The sequence below is a fragment of the Capra hircus genome, chromosome 1 (genome assembly GCF_001704415.2).
Source record: "Capra hircus breed San Clemente chromosome 1, ASM170441v1, whole genome shotgun sequence".
Taxonomy (NCBI): Eukaryota; Metazoa; Chordata; class Mammalia; order Artiodactyla; family Bovidae; genus Capra; species Capra hircus.
In genome coordinates, this window is record NC_030808.1 from 82,387,054 (window position 1) to 82,408,913 (window position 21,860).

Consider the following 21,860-nt stretch of genomic DNA (forward strand, 5'->3'; position numbering starts at 1 on the left):
CTAGTCAGATAAGAGGCTGCGGGGTCGCCGCCACGCCTTTGCGCGACTATCCCAGGGGGCGCCCAAGGGACGACCGCGCAGCATCGCGCTGGAGTATCTGCCTCGCCGCCGCGGGGCCGGGGAGAGGGCAGGGAAGAGGTTGTGTATCCGCTTCTCCCGCGTCGTTGGTACCGTCAGCTGCCTGGCAAGACACAGATTCAGGACGCAGAAACTGCGCGGCTGAGAAGGTTTCCGCGTCCTGCGTGGATGCCCAACCGGGACCCCCTAGCTGCCGAGCGCTCTTCTCCCACGCGGGCCGGGCAAGGGCCGGCTGGCCCCAGGTGCTCAGAGGTTACACGCCTAATCTGGGAAAATGAGGAGGGAGATGGCTGAATCAGGGAGGGGTGGACTGATTCTTAGAATCTTTTCTGTGTGCAGTATTTCTCTAGCTCCTTCTAAGCACTCGAGAAGAATCGGCGAACAAAACGAAGTTTCCCGGGCTCTCAGATCTAGAGTGAGAAGTAGCATTGACCTGATTAGTTCATATGTTGAGGTTTAGCCCTAAGAATCTAGAACCACCACCTCCTCCTGCTGCTGCTGCTGCTAAGTCGCTTCAGTCGTGTCCGACTCTCTGTGACCCCATAGAGGGCAGCCCACCAGGCTCTGCCGTCCCTGGGATTCTCCAGGCAGGAACACTGGAGTGGGTTGCCATTTTCTTCTCCAATGTGTGAAAGTGAAAAGTGAAAGGGAAGTCGCTCAGTCGTGTCCGACTCTTCCTGACCCCATGGACTGCAGCCTACCAGGCTCCTCTGTCCATGGGATTTTCCAGGCAAGAGTACTGGAGTGGGGTGCCATTGCCTTCTCCCACCTCCTCCTACACGCTGTTAAAAGCAAATTCCTTGACAAATTGCTCTCCAGTGTGCACCAAGGGAGGCAGCAAGTGGCAAAAGCACGCTGATTGGGAGAGGTTGGGGGCAGGAAGAGCTATACCACTGGGAAACACAAAGCCTACGTTAAGCAGAGAAATCTTATTTTCATTGGTAAAACATCTTTTATCTTCATCATTGGGGCTTCTGAGAATTTCCTAAGTGCCCACCAACCTCTTTTTTAGTCACTAATATTTGAAAAATAAGAAAAGATGGCAGTTTCATTCCTCAGGTCATAAAAACACTTCGGTTCACTCCTTATTCAACAGTTTCTGGCAAGATGGTTGAGACGCCAGATGTGGTGACAATCTGTTAGAAGAAATAGATCGGGTTTGAAAGGCAAATGATAGGGACTCACGAATGTTCTAAGTTAGAAATAACAATGCTTAATGACCCGACAGTAGTGCCCCAAACGTCCAGTTAACAGGAAGCGCAGAACAATTGACAAAGGATCAAAACTAGAGCACCAGCAGACTAAAGGGACTCCAAACAGGTCCTTCCCAGGCATGTCTCTCTTCTTTTCTTTCTTTTTTTCTCTTCCTTGTGATGAAAGCTTGTAAGGTCCACACTCATAACAACTTTCAAATATCTGATACACTAGTATTAGCTGTAAACCCCATGATTTATTTATTTATAGCTTGGAGTTTATGCTTTTTAACCTTCTTTCATTTCACCCACCCGCATCTCTGGTGACCCCCAATCTGCTCTCTCTATGCATGAGTTCAGTTTCTGTCTGTTGTCTGTTGTTAGAGTCCACATATAAGTGGGATTATATGGTACCGATCTTTCTCTGATTTATTCCACTTAGCATAATGTTCTCAAGGTTCATCTACGTTGTTGCAAATGACAAGATTTCATTCTTTTTCATGGCTGAATGATATTCCATTGTACATTTATACACAGCATTTTCTTTGTCCATTCATCCACTAACAGACATTTAGGTTGCTTCCATATCTTGGCTTTTGTAAATAACGCCACAGTGAACATGGGGTGATAGAGATATCTTTTCTAATTAGTATTTTTGTTTCCTTTGGATAAATACTCAGAAGTGGAATTGTTGAATCACATAGTGGTTCTATTTTTAACATTTTGAGGAACCTCCATACTGTTTCCACAGTGGCTGCACCAACGTAGATTCCCACCATCTGTGCACATCCTCACTAACACTTGTTACTTCTTGTCTTTTTGGATGACTGCCATTCTGACAGGTGTGAAGTAATATCTCACTGTAGTTTTGATTTGCATTTCCCTGATGATTAATGACATTGGGCACCTTTTCATTTAGTTGTTGACCATCTATATGTCTATTTAGGCTTTTTGCCCATTCTTTGATTGGGTTGTTTGTCTTTTGGTTATTGAGTTGTATGAACTACCAGACATCTTTAATCATAGCACCACCCTGTAGGATTAGAGTTTATCCTTTTAGTCTGCCTCAGTTTGAGACTCAGGTTTAGCAACAAATGCTAGTCAGAGGCCTGGAGAGAATCTCATTGTATTAAAATATGCATTATCTTTCAGTTTATTGTATATGCTCTATGATCTTAAAGATCTTTTAAATTCCTAGTGTGCATGCATTGAATGAGTATTGAAATTTCAATACAGGAGATACGAACTCTGAGATATTTCTTCACTCTTTTGCTCCATGTCATATGAAAGGGTTTTTTTCCTTCACTATTCATAAATAAGGCCAATGTGTCATGAAAATATTGTTCTTCTTTATACTTTCTTCTTTGACAGCCTATAATTTGCTTGTTATTGCTGTTTCCATTAAGGCTATTATTCCTTCTTTCTCTTATCATATATAAATGACCTGGTATGTTATTGTTTATTTTAACACCAATTTAAATTCTGATGATAGCTGGAACCACTCTTTCATTCTTCTGCATTTATTGTAAGAAAACATTTCCAATGTTCTTACTTTTAAATCCAAACTGACTTATATAAGGGAGTGCAATCATTTGACTCTATTATGTGTTTTAGTATAATTAGGCTACAGCATTTACATATGGAAATGTAAATTACTTAATTATGGATCATTTTTATGTCTTCTTTTAATTTCAGTTAGGACATGAAAATTACAAAAGCCATCCCTGACACCTGGGAGTCAGCCTGGCCCTCAGTGCTCAGCATTGTGTTCTCCCATGGCACATTAACCATTTCAAAGATCAGCAGGATCAGACCAGGCCACTCGGAGAGCTTGATGGATCAAGATGAAAACAAGAGCACTCTGTAATCATGTCTGAACACAGACAAATGTGAATGTGGTCCAAACCAGAGAAATGACTAAACATCTCCCTATGTTGGCTAGTACGGGTGACTACTGTTTTACAATGATAGCTTTCGCTCTAATACGCCCTCCTTCTGGGCAACATTTATCAAAATATCCAACTATAGGACAATTCCCTCTTCTTGATAGCACCCAATTCAAAGCAAAGCACCACTTTCATGAATCTTCCCGAAAGTCATAAAACAAACAAACCCTCCAAGTCCCCTCTCTGTGGTGTGTATTCTCACTTGCAGTGAGCAATAGGTTTAACTTATTCAACTGTAAGTATGTTCCTGAGGATCTTTGGTTGGGAGGCATTGACAGATATTACAGTGTCATCTGTCTATCTATCTAGCCTTTGCAATAATGTATGTAGATAAATTATATTATGTATGAATTTCAGTTCAAGATAATACAGGGGCTTTACAAAGTATTTGTTATAAAAAGAGGGTATTGACTTTGATAGTCGATAGTAATTTTCTGAACTTGATTCTGTCTACAGGTAAATCATGGTACACTGTTTTGTCTGCATATAAATCCTGTGCGCAAATGCAGGCTTCACACAGGATGTCACTGACATGAGCAAGTAGTGTCATATTACACACAGAAATTCCTGAGACTAAATACAGCACAGCTCTTCTGCTCTGCAACTTCAGAAGAATGATTGGTTAAAGGAAACCAACTGAATAGAAGAAAATATTTGCAAATCATAAATTTGATAAGGTATTAATATCCAAAATATGTAAAGAAGTCATACAACTCAATAGCAAAAAATAATCTAATTTTAAAAATGGACAGAAGATCTGAATAAACATTCTTCCATAGAAGACATAGAGATGGCCGATAGGCACGTGAAAAGATATTCAATGTTGCTAATTATTAGAGAAATGCAAATCAAAACCATAATGGGATACTACATCACACTGGTCAGAATGACCATCATTTAAAAGTCTACAAATAGTACATGCTGGCAAGGGTGTGGAGAAAAGGGAGCCCTCCTACACTGTAGGTGGGAATGTAAATTGCTGCAGCCACTATGGAAAACAATATAGAAGTTCCTCAAAAAACTAAAAATAGAGTTGCCATATGACCCAGCAATCCTTCTCCCAGGCATATATCCAGACAAAGTTATAATTCGAAAAGATACATACACCCCGATGGTCATAGCAGCCCTGTTTACAATACCCAAGACATGGAAGCAACCTAAATACCCACTGATAGATGAATGGATAAAGAAGATGCGGTACATCTAATGGACTATTACTCAGCCATAGAAAGAATGAAACAATGCCATTTGCAGCAAGCTGGATAGACCTAGAGATTATCATACTAAGTGAAGTAAGTCAGACAAAGACAAATATCATATGATATTACTTATATGTGAAATCTAAAATAGGACATAAGTGAATTTATCTATGAAACAGAAACAGACAGACATAGAAAACAGACTTGTGGTTGCCAAGGAGGAAGGAGGAGGTGGAGAAAGGATGGATTGGGAGTTTGGGATTAGCAGATGCAAACTATTATATATAGACTGGATAAACAACATTCCTACTGTATAGCACAGGGAATTATATTCAACATTCTGTTATAAACTATAATGGAAAAGAATATGAAAAATAATATATATATATGTAAAACTTAATCACTTTTCTATACACTAAATCTGCCTGCAGTGCATGAGACACAGGAGACGTGGGTTTGATTCCTAAGTCTGAAAGATCCCTGGGTCGGGAAGATCCTCTGGAGGAGGAGATGGCAACCCACTCCAGTATTCTTGCCTGGGAAATGTCATGGACAGAGGATCCTGGCAGGCTACAGTCCATGGGGTCTCAAAGAGTCCAACATGACTGCACAGGAGCACTGTGCCTATTATCCGTATCCATATGCTAGAAGCTAACTCAACATTGTCAATTAAATATACTTCAATAAAATAAATTTTCAAAAATGGATAACTCGGTGGACATGTATATTAACAGTTCATGGTGCTCTAAAATCTAGCCATTTGTCATCATTTTTGCCTCTGTGCACAAGCATACACACACACACACATTAAAAAAACAGATGGAGAGATAGGATGTGTGGTTGCTTGCGTCTCCGTGATTACATGAAAGGTGCTTGACTCAGTGTGTGTGGCTGAGTTTGCAGGACGATCAGGCAGTGCTGTTGCAGGCTTTTGAAAGTGTAGGCCAGGCTGAGGGGCAGGGGAGGTCATGGGAGAAACAGAGGACAGGTTGAACATACCTGAATCAGAACTCAGTTGGGTATATGGATAGTTGTGTACCACATGCTTCAATATATTACCTTTGTGCCATTTTTTTTTTTGATAATAGAGACCTCCCAGAAAATAGTTTTTATTACCATGGAAGCAACACAGTCCTACATTTACACACGACTTTTGGACTTCATTTATTTCACTGTGGCCTGGGATTCTTTCATTTCATCAGGTGGTGAAGAATAGAGGCTCAATTGGAAGAGAAGACAAGCTTAGAGAAGTTAGCCTTCAAAAGTGGCCTCCTTGGGACGGCATCAGAGTAACAGTGAAATCATGAAAAATGGCAAGGAATCCAAATTGAATATAAAAATACAGTTTTCTTTGCATTGTGCTAAACATCTGTTGCTAATTTTTTTAATGGCCCACAAACCTACGTTGCCAGAAATTATAGCTGAGGCTCAATCTGTGGTACATACAATGGCATTAGAAAAGGGAATTATTGTTTCTATGAAATCATTTTTAAGGGTTTCAACCCTTAAGCATTGAAGGCTTTAAGGGTTTCAACGCTTCTGTGTCAATTGTCAGTAATTTTGAAAACAAACTTCCGCAGCAGCTTTTTGTAGTCCTTAACCTCACCGATGTGAGCAGAGTGCTTTCTTATCCCCCAGGGGGCTCTCATCCACCAGAAATAAAAATGTCCAGCCTGATCTCATTACACAGCTGATGTTCAGCAGATTTCACCATCTCTTTGATTTTTCTTAGAACAGTATCATCAGAATTCAGTGGAATAAAAATATCATTTCAGCTGGATTTTTTTCCTGTCATGATTTATACAACCTATAATTCACTGGTAATTTGAGTTTTTTTCCTACAATATGTTATTCACCCTATTTTGCAAGCCTTTGTATGCTTAGTCACTCAGTCAGGTCCGACTCTTTGCAACCCCTTGGACTGTAGCCCACCAGGCTCTCCTGTCCATGGGGATTCTCCAGGTAAGAATACTGGAGTGGGTAGCCATCCTCTTCTCCAGGGGATCTTCCCAATCCAGGGATCAATTCTGGGTCTCCTGCACTGAAGATGGATTATTTACCATCCGAGCCACCAGGGAAGTCTATGCTATCAACTTTACAAATATGTTTCTTTGTAAAAATCTTCACTTTATCTTACTGGGGTCACTGTTTATTAGAAAAGAATTGCAGGGTTTGCATGTTGGCAAGGATTCACTGTGGGCAGCTATAAAACCAAATCTTCAATATTCAACTGAATATTGTTGACTCTTTTCCTTTAGAAATGACATTTTGTCATATAGACTACATCACTATATTCCTATATAAATGTAGAATCACCATGAAAATGACAGTTAAAATGCAGACAGATTTGGTGACTCCAATAATACCAGAGGATTGCCACCAGTGACTTCTTAAAATGGTGAACTCTTTAGTAAAGTATTAAATAAAACACAGTACAATCTTTCCTTGATATTTACAGTTGTTGCTTCCCAGGAAATTTGGTATTTAACTAAACCTTGCCAATTAACCCCCCAAAACAAGTAAACACTTTGTGTTCATTTGTAAAATGAAATTATTTCTGGGCTCAAATAATTATAAGCAGGTTTTCACCTACGTAATTCCAGGTTCAGTTAGATTATAGAAATGGATCATTATAAACAAGTTTTTTACTTCTATTTAAAAGTCCGAATTGATGCTTTTAAACTGTGGTGTTGGAGATGACTCTTGAGAGTCCCTTGGACTGCAAGGAGATCCAACCAGTCCATTCTGAAGATCAGCCCTGGGATTTCTTTGGAAGGAATGATGCTAAAGCTGAAACCCCAGTACTTTGGCCACCTCATGCGAAGAGTTGACTCATTGGAAAAGACTCTGATGCTGGGAGGGATTGGGGGCAGGAGGAAAAGGGGACGACAGAGGATGAGATGGCTAGATGGCATCACCGACTCGATAGACGTGAATCTGAGTGAACTCCGGGAGTTGGTGATGGACAGGGAGGCCTGGCGTGCTGCGATTCATGGGGTCACAAAGAGTCGGACACGACTGAGCGACTGAACTGACCTGAACTGAGGGACACAAGAGAAATCTTTTGCCAGCCCAACAAAATGCCAGCTTTAACCCCTGTTTGTCATGACCAAAAAATACAAATTTCCTAAATACTTTAGGGAGCAGTAGTGCCCTGCAGAGAACCATTAATCGTTATGAAGATACAATGACATATCTGTGGTTTACAAGCTAGGTTACACCTAATTTTTATAAAAAATATAGTCACTCAAACATGACCAGGGCTGTTTTAAGAACTTTTTGAGGTTCAGTCCCACATGTTGGAGGCCCTACCTTAATTACAGCAAGCATTTAAAAATGCACCCTCATCCTACAGCAAATATACTAATAGCCAGACCTGATATGTACCAGGCACATTCTAAGTAATTTACAGCCACCCTCTGAAGTCGGCCGCTTCCCTGGTGGCTCAGACAGTAAAGCATCTTCGTGCAATGCGGGAGACCCCGGTTCAATCCCTGGGTTGGGAAGATCCCCTGGAGAAGGAAATGGCAACCACTCCAGTACTCTTGCCTGGAAAATCCCATGGATGGAGGAGCCTGGTAGGCTATAGTCCATGGGGTCACAAAGAGTCAGACACGACTGAGCAACTTCAATTTCTTTCCTTCTCTGAAGTAAGCACCGTTATTATTCCCATTTTGCAGATAAGGAACAGGCACAGAAAGATTCAGTGACTTGTTCAAAATCACACGTGTAAGCGGGGAAGCCAAAATATAAAGCCATGCACTCTGATGCTGACATACTATGGCCTGTGAACCCTCTTAAAATTTGTATTTAAGAATAATTTACGGCATCATTTATGAGTTAGCTGAGTTTCAGTTGACAATATTTGTCAGTTTCAGTTGCGGAGCTTTTGTTTTGTGTTTTGAGCCAGTCATTTAATTTGAGGTCTCAAACATCATGGTAAGGTCCTTAAAGTAAGTAAGTAAAGTCACTCAGTCGTGTCCGACTCTGTGACCTCGTGGACTGCAGCCCACCAGGCTCCTCAGTTTATGGGATCCTCCAGGCAAGAATACTGGAGTGGGTTGCCATTTCCTTCTCCAGGGGATCTTCCTGACCCACGGATCGAACCCGGGTCTCCCGTGTTGGAGGCAGACGCTTTAACCTCTGAGCCACCTGGGAAACCTTAAAAGGCCTGTGAAAGTGAAAGTCATTCAGTCGTGTCCATAGCCTGACAGCCTCCTCTGTCCCGTGGAATTCTCCAGGCCAGAGTACTGGAGTGGATAGCCATTTCCTTCTCCAGAGGATCTTCCCTACCCAGGAATCAAACCCACATCTCCCACATTGCAGGAGTATTCTTTACCATCTGAGCCACCAGGCCAGCCCTAAATGGCCCGTAGACCTCTCGTAGTAAGCCTGCATTGTCAAAACATTTTCCTTGCAATCAGAAAGACCCACATCAACTTCTCAGAAACCCACCCACCTTCTCTCTCCTGGTTTTTAGAGTATAGTTTCTAAAACACCATGATCGGGCAATCCTAATCTTTAATTTTAGTACACACCCTTCCCTGGTGGCTCAGACGCTAAGAATCTGCTGGAGACCCAGGTTCTATCCTGGGTTGGGAAGATCCCCTGGAGAAGGAAATGGCAACCCACTCCTGTATTCTAGCCTGGGAAATCCCAAGGGAAGAGGAGCCTGGTTACTACAGTCCATGGGGTCACAGAGTCAGACATGATTGAGTGACTAACACTTTAGGATAAGTGTTATTATCTCAATTAATGGAAGAGGAAACTGGTATGAGAGGGACTAAAGTCCTCACTCAATGTTCACATTGCCTAAGAAATGACAGAAGTGAGAATTCAATCCTGGTCCTTAGGGCTCCAAAACCTCTGTCCCTCATTCTGTTTAGTTCCCATGGGGCTTTCCTGTCCTTTTGCGTAATACTCCTTCCTTGGTATACGGAATGTCAGCAGGTTTCCTAATGTCCCACCACCCAGTTCCCATCAGCATCTCTTGCTTTCTCTTGTAAGGAAGTTCTTTCCTTACAGCCACTGCCCTCCTATTCCAGAGCCAATGAGGCCCAGACTCTTGTCAGAGCACAGCCAACTGCAGAGGGTGTTCTGGATGCGGAACTCCGGAGGAGGATTTTCTCAATGCCAGACCTCACCTGCTCCTCTTTCCCTGGGCATTAAAATCACCCATCACTTCTTCTGACCATCCTTAGAGATCCCTCCTCCCCACAACCCCAGAGGCCATGACTGCACCAAATTCCCCCTCACCTTGGTGGCCTGGATCCTGAGGATCCAAAGCATGGGGAGCAGATATTACCAACTGGTTCCCCTCTCTCAAGACTCCACTGGCCCTTCACCTGGAGGCCTCAGAGACTGAGGCTGAAATAGCCAATTTTTATTGGGCATGTTGTCAAGTAGAGAGAGCGGAGAGAAGCGAGGGAGTGGGGACACAGGCAGAGAGAAGCAAATAAGAGACTCCTCGTATAGCCAGATAGAGAGAACGCACATGTGCACAAAAACAGGGGAGAGGAACTTGGTTCCCAAACTCTCCTGAGGTCAAGCCTCAGGCCTCATGAAATCTGCCAGTATCCTTCCAACACACTCCCTTCTTGCCACCGAAGTTCCTTGCATCACCTGCTGAGTCCCACTGCAGCCCCAGGGGCAGGAGAAAAGGGATTGGCTCATTAGTCCCACCCTCCCAACCCATCCCAATCTGGCAGGTTGTGGCACTATGAGGACCTGTTACCTGCTCACCTCTGAGTCACAGATACTTCAATAAATGATATGGTGTTGAGATAAGAGATGCCAGTGCCATAAAGGATGGTCTAACTCTGAAAAAATAAAAAAGTTACCAGTTAAGAGAGTTAAGAGGCTCTCATAGAAATTTCAGCACGAAGTGAAGATGCTCCAAAATGAGACTAGAAAACAATTTGACTAAACAGCATTTTCAGAGAAATACTTCTGGCATTTAATTGCAGAACTGCTACAAAGGATAGAGAAAACCTTCAAAATTTTATTTCAAGGAGGAAAAATAGCTTCCTCTTTAGAAACCAAACTCAGATAGGTGTTGGGACAGTAGAGATAAAGGATTTAGGGGAGTGAAGTTTGAATCTTAATATGGCAGATATAGAAATAGAAGAGAATTTGCATATGATGAATTTATTTTGGAACTATCAACTTGAAACCATGAAGATAGACGTATTCTACATGAAAGTAAGCATCAGTTCAGTTCAGTTGCTCAGTTGTGTCTGACTCTGCGACCCCATGAATCGCACCACGCCAGGCCTCCCTGTCCATCACCAACTCCCAGAGTTCACTCAGACTCACGTCCATTCAGTCAGTAATGCCATCCAGCCATCTCATCCTCTATCATCCCCCGTCATCCCCTTCTCCTCCTACCTCCAATCCCTCCCAGCATCAGAGTCTTTTCCAATGAGTCAACTCTTCGCATGAGGTAGCCAAAGTACTGGAGTTTCAGCTTTAGCATCAGTCCTTCCAAAGAAATCCCAGGGCTGATCTCCTTCAGAATGGACTAGTTGGATCTCTTTGCAGTCCAAGGGACTCTCAAGAGTCTTCTCTAATACCACAGTTCAAAAGCATCAATTCTTCAGCACTCAGCTTTCTTCACAGTCCAACTCTCAAATCCATACATGGCCACTGGAAAAACCATAGTCTTGACGAGATGGACCTTTGTTGGCAAAGTAATGTCTCTGCTTTTGAATATGCTATCTAGGTTGATCATAACCTTTCTTCCAAGGAGTAAGCGTCTTTTAATTTCATGGCTGCAGTCACCATCTGCAGCGAATTTGAGCCCCCCAAAATAAAGTCTGACACTGTTTCCACTGTTTCCCCATCTATTTCCCATGAAGTGATGGGACCAGATTCCATGATCTTAGTTTTCTGAATGTTGAGCTTCAAGCCAACTTTTTCACTCTCCTCTTTCACTTTCATCAAGAGGCTTTTTAGTTCCTCTTCACTTTCTGCCATAAGGGTGGTGTCATCTGCATATCTGAGGTTATTGATATTTCTCCTGGAAATCTTGATTCCAGCTTGTGTTTCTTCCAGCCCAGCGTTTCTCATGATATACTCTGCATATAAATTAAATAAGCAGGGTGACAATATACGGCCTTGACATACTCCTTTTCCTATTTGGAACCAGTCTGTTGTTCCATGTCCAGTTGTAACTGTTGCTTCCTGACCTGCATACAGTATTGCTGAAGCATGGCTTGGAGAATTTTGAGCATTACCTTACTAGCATGTGAGATGAGTGCAATTGTGCGGTAGTTTGAGCATTCTTTGGCATTGCCTTTCTTTGGGGTTGGAATGAAAACTGACCTTTTCCAGTCCTGTGGCCACTGCTGAGTTTTCCAAATTTGGTGGCATATTGAGTGCAGCACTTTCAGAGCATCATCTTTCAGGATTTGAAATAGCTCAACTGGAATGCCATCACCTCCACTAGCTTTGTTCGTAGTGATGTTTTTTAAGGCCCACTTGACTTCACATTCCAAGATGTCTGGCTCTAGGTGAGTGATCACACCATTGTCATTATCTGGGTCATGAAGATCTTTTTTTGTACAGTTTCTGTGTATTCTTGCCACCTCTTCTTAATATCTTCTGCTTCTGTTAGGTCCATACCATTTCTGTCCTTTATTGAGCCCACCTTTGCATGAAATGTTCCCTTGGTAGCTCTAATTTTCTTGAAGAGATCTTTAGTCTTTCCCATTCTATTGTTTGCCTCTATTTCTTTGCAACAGTGGAAGTGAGAAATAGATTTAAGGGACTAGATCTGATCGATAGAGTGCCTGATGAATTATGGACGGAGGTTCATGACATTGTACAGGAGACAGGGATCAAGACCATCCCCATGAAAAAAGAAATGCAAAAAAGCAAAATGGCTGTCTGGGGAGCCTTACAAATAGCTGTGAAAAGAAGAGAGGTGAAAAGCAAAGGAGAAAAGGAAAGATATAAGCATCTGAATGCAGAGTTCCAAAGAATAGCAAGAAGAGATAAGAAAGCCTTCCTCAGTGATCAATGCAAAGAAATAGAGGAAAAGAACAGAATGGGAAAGACTAGAGGTCTCTTCAAGAAAATTAGAGCTACCAAGGGAACATTTCATGCAAAGATGGGCTTGATAAAGGACAGAAATGGTATGGACCTAACAGAAGCAGAAGATATTAAGAAGAGGTGGCAAGAATACACAGAACTGTACAAAAAAGATCTTCATGACCAAGATAATCACGATGGTGTGATCACTCACCTAGAGCCAGACATCTTGGAATGTGAAGTCAAGTAGGCCTTAGAAAGCATCACTAAGAACAAAGCTAGTGGAGGTGATGGCATTCCAGTTGAGCTATTTCAAATCCTGAAAGATGATGCTGTGAAAGTGCTGCATTCAACATGCCAGGAAATTTGGAAAACTCAGCAGTGGCCACAGGACTGGAAAAGGTCAGTTTTCATTCCTACCTCAAAGAAAGGCAATGCCAAAGAATGCTCATACTATCGCACAGTTGCACTCATCTCACATGCTAGTAAGGTAATGCTCAAAATTCTCCAAGCCAGGCTTCAGCAATATGTGAACCGTGAACTTCCAGATGTTCAAGCTGGTTTTAGAAAAGGCAGAGGAACCAGAGATCAAATTGCCAACAACCACTGGATCATGGAAAAAGCAAGAGAGTTCCAGAAAAGCATGTATTTCTGCTTTATTGACTATGCCAAAGCCTTTGACTGTGTGGATCACAATAAACTGTGGAGAATTCCGAGAGAGATGGGAATACCAGACCACCTGATCTGCCTTTTGAGAAACCTATATGCAGGTCAAGAAGAAAGTAAGTATAGTGAGGTTTATATTATTTTTTAAAGGTACTTACTAGTACATTTGGAGAATGTAATGAGCTGTATAAATCTCCTTTGCTGGTGAAAGAAATTTTCATAACACAAAATTATACATAATTTTGCACATAATTTCAGGAAGTACTCAGACTCCAAATACCGCAGAGAAAGTTGGGGATTGCTAGTCAATGAGCACAGTGAGGAGGTCAGGGGATAAAAAATTACTAGGAATAATTTGATTAGATATCAGAAGTAGAAGAATTCTTTTTTTTTTTTTAAACAGCTGCACTGGGTCTTAGTCATGGCAAACAGGATCTTTAGTTTCGGCATGTGGGATATAGTTTTCTAGCCAGGGAACAAACCTGGGCCCCCTGCATTGGGAGTGCAGAGTCTTAACCACTGGACCAGACCACCAGAGAAGTGCTAGAAGTCAAAGGATTCTTGATAAAGGCAGGCCATAGTGATCAAATACCAAGGATAGCAATATTCTCAGTACACTGACTTAGCAGATTCTTTGCTAAAACAGGGCCTTACCTGAGGTGCTGTGCTCTACCTTATAGCCCCTCCAGAATGCCCCAAGTCTAGCCCCGCTATGGACCCCAGCCCACTTTACTCTAGCTAAGTCTATCTAGATCCGCTCCCTGAAGTACTCCTTTCCATGCTCACTTTGCCAGTTCCAGACTCTGAACTCAGCAGTGACACAGATGGTGCAAACCCTGCCCTGCCCTGCCCTGCCTTACCCACTAGATCGTATCTCTCAGTTCAGGGGCTTATCTATATACCCAGGCTTGTGGGGCCAGCAAAATGGAGCATAGCACAACCAATAAAGTAATGATTGCCTGATGATCTAGAGAGATATTCACAAGTCTGCATCATGGAGAGCAGGTATGTAGATATGCTTGTAATTAGACATTTTTGTCCAATTACTGTTTCCATAGGAAACAGTCTTGTAAGCATCATGGCTGAATTCTCTGTTTCTTTTCTGGCTTAAATATTTTTCTGGTTTTACTACTCACCACAACATAGATAGGTTTCCCTTGTGGCTCAGCTGATAAAGAATCCGCCTGCAATGTGGGAGACCTGGGTTCAATCCCTGTTGGGAAGATCTACTGGAGAAGAGAAAGGCTACCCACTCCGGTATTCTGGCCTGGAGAATTCCATGTACTGTATAGTCTATGGGGTCATAAAAAGTCAGACACAACTGAGCGACTTTCACTTTCACTTCACTTTCACAACATAGATGAATTTCACAGAGACAATGAGAAAGAAAGTAGACACCAAAGAGTAAGTGCTGCATAACTCCATATAAGTGAAATTAAAAAACAGGAAAACCAATGTATCATAATAGGAGTCAGGATAGCAGAGTTTCTATGTTGACTGGGACTGGAACCAGAGAGATTTCTGGGGTACTAGAAATGTTATTTCTTGATCTGGGGGTGGTCATGTGGGTTGATATACTTGCAAATTTTTCTTGAGTAGTACCCAGAAACATTTATTATGGGTTCCTCCCTTTCCCAACAGCATTTCCTGATGGCGTATAGTGTTTCCCCTTGCTGATCTGTTTCCTGGAATTCCTGGGTCCCTTTTCCTCCTTCCTGACCCTGGAGATTTTCCTCTCTGGAAGTTCCATCTGAAGCTAAGAGCTACCAAATGGAATTAAAATACTCTTAATCAGAGGACTCCAGATTCTCTGTTCCATCTGCCAGTTATCAAGTTATTGCCTTTCAGCTCCAAGTGTATATATAGCTCAGTGATAACTGAGCTGGACCTTAAAATATTTCTCCTTTGCTACCTGGCCAAATGCTAAACTTTCTTGGTAGTGGACACTGGAGAGAGACCGGAGGAGACTGGAAAGAGATGGGAGGAGGAAGGGGCCAGCCTTCCAGGTTCCATTGTGTCCCCCTGGACAGTGTCCTGCAGCAGCAGACTTCTGCAGCACCTGGTGGCTCCATGCATGGGGTTTTTTGTTTTCTCTTATAAATTTTGAGGATTCATGGGGATTCGTGATCTGCCGGTTATAATCTAAGTAAGGCATGGGACCTTATTAGAATTCTGCCAGTTTGACAAATACTTTTTGGGTTTTTTTGGCCACATGGCATGTGGAATCTTGGTTCCCCCATCAGAGATCAAATCTGTCTCCTGCACTGGAAGTGTGGAGCTCTAACCATTGGACAACCAGGGAAGTCCCTACACACATGGTTTTTGTAGCACCCTGCAGGCAGCAGCACTGGTACCTCTCCGTGGAAGCTCCCTGCAGCCCCCAGGGAACTGTTCCTCAGTGAGCCCTTCTGGCTCAGGGCCTCAGCAGACCTCACCACCCAGTGAGCCCTGGCTGCCCCTTCAGTGAGGTCTGGAGCTCAGCCTCAGAGGGAGACCCTCTTACAAAGATTAGCTCCTCCTTTGTGTCTGTCTCAGCTCTAGGGGTAGTGACTGCTCCCTAAACCCCTACTCCTATACTCATCTGAGTTTTCTCCACCAAGTAAGCCCACCTTTCTTTATCCCAATCCTCTGTTACAGTTAATTATTCTTTGTATTAAACTTTCCCTGCTCAACTTTCTGTATGGTTTCCATCTCCTGATTGGACCCTGATTGATACATTCCCCTTGTGGGGTTGTAGCAATTGTCTGAGTAGTGATGCACTGTTCTGCTACCAAATTACGGAGTGATCCTGGGTATCTTAGTCTGACTGGGCTGCTATAACAAAATACCATCGACTGGGCGCCTTAAACAGCTAATGTTAATATCTCAGAGCCCTGGAGGGTTTAAGTCCAATCTCAGTACTAACATAGTGGGGCCCCTGGTAAAGGCCCCCTTGTGCAGACGGCCACCTCTGTATCCCCACATGGCAGAGAAAAGGATCATCTGTGTCTCATCCTATAAGGGCATCAATCCCACTCATTATGGCTCCACCCTCATGACTAACAGTCTCCCAAAGATCCCACCTCAACATGTAAACACACCAGGAGTTACAATTTCAATATATGAGTTTAAGGGGACACAAACATTCAGTCCTAACATTAGAAAAGTCACTTTTCCTCCCCGGTTTCTCCTGGGGTAAAATGAGGGGACGTCTGCTTATCCTCTTCTACCTTCATGGAAAAATTGTGAGAACAGAGTGGAAGCACTGTGAGATCCTCGGTGGAGCTATTCCGCCTACTAAAGTGAAGTGAAAGTGAAAGTTGCTCAGTCATGTCCGACTCTTTGCCACCCTATGGACTGTAGCTCGACAGACTCCTCTGTCCATGGGATTCTCCAGGCAAGAATACTGGAGTGGGTAGCCTTTCCCTTCTCCAGAGGATCTTCCTAACCCGGGTCTCCTGCATTGCAGGCAGATTCTTTACCATCTGAGCCACCAGGGAAGCCCTCCACCCACTAAAATGGCTCATAAAATTGACTGTTATGTAATCAACTGCCACCCCTCCCGCTGCAGGGAGGGAAACAAGGGTGGAGGAATGCAAGAAGGCCTGGAGGCTTCTGGAGGTGAGCAGGGGCAGCAGGGTCTCCAGGAGACTCCAGACAAGGGCAGATGGACTTGCTGGTAGCCCAGTGGTTGGGACTCTGCTTTGCAATGCAGGGAACACAGGTTTGCTCCTTGGTCCCGGAAAATCCTACATACAGCAGGGCAATTAAGCCTGTGCACCACAACTACTGAGCTGTGCTCTAGAGCCTGGGAGCCACAACTACTGAAGCCCGTGTTATGGAGCCCATGCTCTGTAACAAGAGAAGCCATCGCAAAGAGAAGCGCCACACTAGAGAGTAGTCCCTGCTCGCCACGCTAGAGAGAGCCCAGCAGAAACAAAGACCCAAGGCAGCCAAAAATAAATAAATAATAAAAATTTAAAAGGCAAGGGTAGATGGTAAGACCTACACCCTGTCTCGACCCTCAGATTAAGCTGATAGTAGGAATATACCCAGATGGCGCAGCAGTAAAGAACCCACTTGCCGATGCAGGAGACTCAGGTTGGATCCCTGGGTTGGGAAGATCCTCTGTTTGTTCTGCTAACACTCTAGTATTATGTTCTTGCAGAGACTGTAGCTGACCACTTTCTTGATGGGGTCTCTGTGGAAGGAAGTAGACCTGATGGAAGGCAGGAACAGGTTGGAGTGATACAGGAGCCTTCTTGTGTACAGATCTTCTTGGCCACAACTCTGACTTCAGCCACTGCTTTGGCAAACAGTTTTGCACAACCTTCAGTTCTCAGGCTGAGCAACCTGACTGTGCGTTACCTTGGGCCCTTACTCCCTTACTCTGAAGTCCTTCTTCCCTGTGTCTTCTGGACCCTTCTTCTACATTTCTTCCCATTAGATTATTATTATTAAAAATAGTGTATGTTTGTTTGTGGGGAGCATGATTCCCGAGGGAGCAAGGCATCTTATCATTGATCATCTTGCACTCAGAATTCATGAACTCGAGCATCTGACCAGCAGACGTCTGCTCACTGCACAGCCCTGTCTTCTTGGTCTGGAAATTTCCCAGCTGGCCCTTGGGGGTCACGGGCTTCCACCTCAGGTAGCAGGGCCCAGCATCCTTGGTCACTTTCACATCACCATTGCTGGGGGGTTGACTTCCCCGACAGGCTCTGGGGCCCGGTGTCCAGTTGCAGTCGTTTGGCCACCAGCATTTCGATGGCCTGCTTCCCCTGCTCCAGCTTGCTGGCAGCTGCCTGAAGGGTGGAGGAAGTGCTGCCAGCCTCGGGGCTGTCGTTGGAGGACATCTCCAGGTCGTCCTCCAGGTCACGGATGCGCAGCTCAGCAGCTTTTTTGCAGCCTGGCTTCTCTTTCTCCTTGTCATCCTCCTCCTGGTCCTTCCACCACCACTGCTGCTTGATGCTTAAATGGTTCGGGACTGGGTTTCTCCTCTCCCACTCCTCCCAGGCCGTGAGCGTGCAGCCTTTGGACAGTGGCATGAAGTTGTACCAGTTGTGCACCTGGAAGGCCTCAAAGGCTCTGTCAGGGCACTGGGTGAAGATGTAATAGGATGTGCGCTCTATCACGCCTCCCCTCTTTATGCCCTTGAACTTCCAGCCCAATTGGCCCTCCACCTGAAGCAGCCAAGGCTGGTCCTTGGGCTGGGAATTCTTGAGGACAATGCCGTATTTCTTTCTTAGCGCTTCTTCCCTCATCTTGCACCTGAACCCCCTGCCAGCTCCCGACTTGGGCATCTCCTCCTCTTGGTAAATTTTCTTGTTGCTCAGGTCGCGTTCCAGCTGGGCCTGATTCCAAGTAGCGAGGTTGACTTTATCGGCTGCATTGAAAGCCATGATATTAAAATTTTTGGTGGTATTTTTGGGAACTCGGACGACATACTCAGTGACATCCTGACTGCTGGGGCCGAGGGCCACCATGGGCGATGGTCAGGGTCCAGTCGGAACCTCGTCCTTTTCGCTTCCTGCGAGGTCTGTGTCCTCCGGTCTCTGGGAAGCCACCCTCGAGAGATCAGGTCTCTGGTCTAGATTAAGGACCCCAAGCCCAGGCGGGGTACCATCGATGCTGAGAAAAGCTATCCGGAGGCGGCGCTGGGTCAGTGGTCAGCCTCGGAAGCCTCCCGTGCTGCAGCTGCACCTGCACAGGCTCCTAAATCGGAATAGAAACTCTCCAGCAAGCCTAGTCCAAACAAGCTACTCCAAGCTTAAGGCAGCACCTTCTGTGCCCGGCGCGCTGGCTGCCAGAAATATATATATCCATCCAGTCACGAGGATAACGTCATCATGGGATGACCCAGTAACGTTGATAACCCAATCACACCGATGACGTCTCACGCGGATAATCCAATACGTTGCTAACCCAGTCATGCAGAGTCCTATGTAGCTTTTTTGGTTCATCCTGACCTCTGGTGGTTCAGAAGGTAAAGAATCCACCTGCAATGCGGAAGACCTGGGTTCGATCCCTGGGTTGTCAAGATCCCCTGGAGGCGGGCATGGCAACCAACTCCGGTATTCTTGCCAGGAGAATCCCCAAGGACAGAGGAGCCTGGTGGGCTACAATCCATGGGGTCACAAACAGTCGGGCAAGAGTGAGTGACTAAGCACAGCACAGCCCAGTAAATATAGGTTCTTCCCAGAGTCCACTCTTGGGCTTGATTCTTAATGTACACACTCTCTCCAGACAGTCTTGCCACTCACATTGCTTCAGTCTTTACTTTTATTAAGCTACTTCCCAGCTCTCCAACTCTACTCCTGTATTCCAGACCCACATTTTCAACAGCTGTCTAGGGGCTTGAACAAAGAAAGCCAACCAATATTTCAAACTCAGGTAGTTCTTGCCAAAGAATGACTGTTCTTTTGCTGTATGAAAGGCTCTACACATTTAAAGTGTTTTCTATTTTTACTATAATGATTAAGAAAAGCACACACACACACACACACAACACGACACACTCCTGGGATTCTGAGCAAGAGGAGTTAGTGAGCATCCCTCCACCACGCCACCACCACCCCCAAATTCTCAGTACCTGATTTTGTCCTCCACCTTGCCTCCACCACATACTTCACAATAAATCTATAGATATGGACTTACCAGTAATTAAAGCCAACAATCTTGGTTGTGCATCCCAATTCCTGCCCTCATCTTCCATATTTCTAGCTCATTCCCTTATTAACCAGACTCCACACAAGGACCTAAAGTCCATTTTTCTCAATCTCTCTTTCCCCAGATGTCCCCTCTTCCCTCCTTGCCAAATTTAACTTCCTCAGCCAATTTTTACAGTTGCTCTTTTTATCACAATCTAATTCCCCTGCCCCTCTTTCACTTCATGATACTCGATTAGAATCATGAGAAACCAAGTTAAATCCAGCCCTACACCTCCTCCACACCTGTCTTCGTGCACCTGAACCTGACTGGAGAAAAAGATATTAGACTGCTGACTGTTTTCTCTTTCAACTCATGACCACGAACCTCAAGCACATCTCGATTGTATGTAGCCAGACAATCATCTGATATATCCTATAATCCTTTCACTCTCCTACAGGTTTGAATGACGATTTCTTCACCCGTTTTCCCCTCACACCTCCAACACCTTCTCTGTCTTCACTCTTTACTTGCAACCTTGCTTCCTGCTTTACTGAGGAAATGAAATCTGTCTGAAAAGAACTGTGCTGAACTTCCACCTACAGCATCTGAGCTGGCATATTCTGTATTACCTCCTTGACTATGGATAAACCTTCCGTGGTCCTGAGTAAAGCCAATCCCTCACCTCAAGGACATCTCCCCAGTAAATCTACCTCTTTCTCTCTCACAACATCAGTTTCCTTCTCCACTCTTTTCCATAAACATACAATCGTACTATCATTTCTCCTAATGTTGAAGAAAAACTCTTGGCCCTTCCTTCCCTTCTAGCTACCATCCCATTTCTCTGCTCCTCTTCCTTAAAAAAAAAAAAAAAAAGTCACTTGAAGGTATCCTTGTACTCATTGTCTCCAGTTCTCTACTGAGTCCGCTTCAGTCAGGCTTTGGTCTTTTCAAAGGTCTTGAAACAATATCACCAGTGACTTCCGTGTTGCAAGATCACTGTCTCTTCCTCTTGGAGTTCATTGCCTCTTCCTCCTGGAAATACTCTCTAATAACACACCACAATCTCTGAGTTTTCCTTCTTCCTCACTACTACTCCTTCTCAGCCTCCTGCTTCTTCAACTTGTACATCTTTACTTTGGAGCGCTCCAGGGCACTCTTTCACTTCTCTTTCTATAGAACTCCCTTGGCAATCTCATCTAATGTTATAGTGTTAAACATCTTTTTTTGACCAGTCAACATTTTTTAAAAATTGAAATATAGTTGACTTACTAATATTGTGTTCGTTTCAGGTGCACAGCAAAGTGATTCTGATTTTTTCCAGATGATTTCCCATTATACATTATTATAGGCTATGGACTACGGTTCCCTGTGCTTTACAGAAAACACTTGTTGCTTGTCTATTTTATGTAAAGTAATTTACATCTGTTAATCCCATGCTCCTAATTTATCCTTCTCTCCCTCCCTTTCCCATTTGGTAAGTTTGTTTTCTATGTCTGTGAGTCTGTTTCTGTTTTGTATATCAATTCATCTATATTCTTTTTAGATATCATATAATATTTGTCTTTGTCTGACTTTCTTCACTTAGTATGATGTTCTCTAGGTCCATCCATGTTGCTGCAGATGGCAATTTTTCATTCTTTTTACAATTTATTTATTTTTGGCTCACTGAGTCTTTGTTGCTGCATGAAGCCTTTTTCTAGTTGTGGAGAGCAGGGGCTACTCTCTAGTCTCAGTGTCTGGGCTTCTCATTGTAGGGGCTTCTCCTGCTGTGGAGCACAGGCTTCAGTAGCTGTGGCATGAGGGCGATTAGCTGTGACTCAAGGGCGAGTGTGTAGGCCTCAGTAGTTGCAGGTTGCAGGCTCTAGAGCGTGGGTTCAGTGGCTGTGGCAGAGGGGCTTAGATGCTCCAAGGCATGTGGAATCTCCCTGGACCAGGGATGGAACCCATGTCCCTTGCACTGGCAGGTGGATTCTTATCTACTGCACCCCAGGGAAGTCCTTATTCTTTTTATGGTTGAGTAATATTCCACTGTATATATATACACCACATCTTCTTAAACTACTCATCTGTTGACATTGTTAAAATGGCCATACTATCCAAAGCAATCTACAGGTTTA

The 21,860-nt window shown here is 43.9% G+C and overlaps 1 pseudogene; it reads right to left on the reverse strand.

Annotated features, from left to right (window-relative positions):
* Positions 1-18,578, reverse strand: LOC102181074 (annotated as a pseudogene).